This window comes from Etheostoma spectabile, chromosome 11 (genome assembly GCF_008692095.1).
Source record: "Etheostoma spectabile isolate EspeVRDwgs_2016 chromosome 11, UIUC_Espe_1.0, whole genome shotgun sequence".
Lineage (NCBI taxonomy): Eukaryota > Metazoa > Chordata > Actinopteri > Perciformes > Percidae > Etheostoma > Etheostoma spectabile.
In genome coordinates this window covers 19175280-19176274 of record NC_045743.1, presented here as the reverse complement: position 1 = coordinate 19176274, position 995 = coordinate 19175280, and the positions used below count along the sequence as shown (strand labels likewise).

Sequence of the window (995 nt, the reverse complement as noted above, 5' to 3'; positions counted from 1 at the left end):
CATTTTGTCAGAATAACATAATAGGCTAGCAACACAATGTAATGTAATTCTGCTGAATAAAACACCACATCACATACAACAACACATTCATTATTAACTGCACTTGTTTTTATGTAAACAAATGGTACATCCAAAAATAAAACACATTCTATACGCTCAGTCTGCCACTTTTTATATTATATATATTATTATATTATATATATTATATATTTTTAAAAACAGTTCCAGTGCTAGTTCCATGGTATCATAATTTGGGATAGTCACCATGGAAACGTTAAATTGTCATGTGACAAGGACTGGAAAGATTGGGAGAACAGGCACCCAAGTGACAGTACTCTGATCCAATGGTAATCACAGATTGACAGCATTGGCATATAGACAGCGGGGGCCAATCACATTTCAGGATGGGCTGGTGCCCCCCCATGCCCGCCTTCGAGCCCCGCCCCTCGATCCATCTTCTCCAAAATGGTGCATTGTTTTCTCAGCAGAAATTCAGAATATGTGATTAACTAGCAGTTTGTTTTCTCAGCTCCCTCGCTCTCTAGTTAACGAGCTGCTCTTTTCTCAGATCGGGGCTTGTTAACGTGAGCGAACACATCCTCTAAGACGTTGCTTTTCAGCCAATAATTGCTTCAAAGCACGCTATAGCTTTTGGAACCAATGTCACATTTAATAAAAAATGCAAAAAACATCGGGGAGCTGTATTAAAGAGCACATTAAAACAATTACAAGAACATTTTTACAGGCAGGTAAAATAAAATAGCTTTTAATTTCTCATCTGATATAAATGAGATCCGCATGCTTCTCTCATCAGCTGCATGCCTTTTAGTTTCTGCTAAAGTTATTTCTATCTTGAACATAATGCATGGCCAAGCATGACGGAACAACAGGGTTGTAATCTCGGTTCTGTTTGGTATTTCATTCCCCTTTACCCTCTAATCTAAACATTACTCCCACCTCCTGTTCGTCGACTTAACTCACGGCGAGCGTGTCGG

General features: G+C 39.0%; 1 protein-coding gene across 8 annotated transcripts in view; it reads left to right on the top strand.

Moving 5' to 3' along the window:
• gulp1a (GULP PTB domain containing engulfment adaptor 1a) overlaps positions 1-995 on the top strand; it is a 110583-nt gene that overhangs the window by 108751 nt on the left and 837 nt on the right. The window lies entirely within an intron of this gene.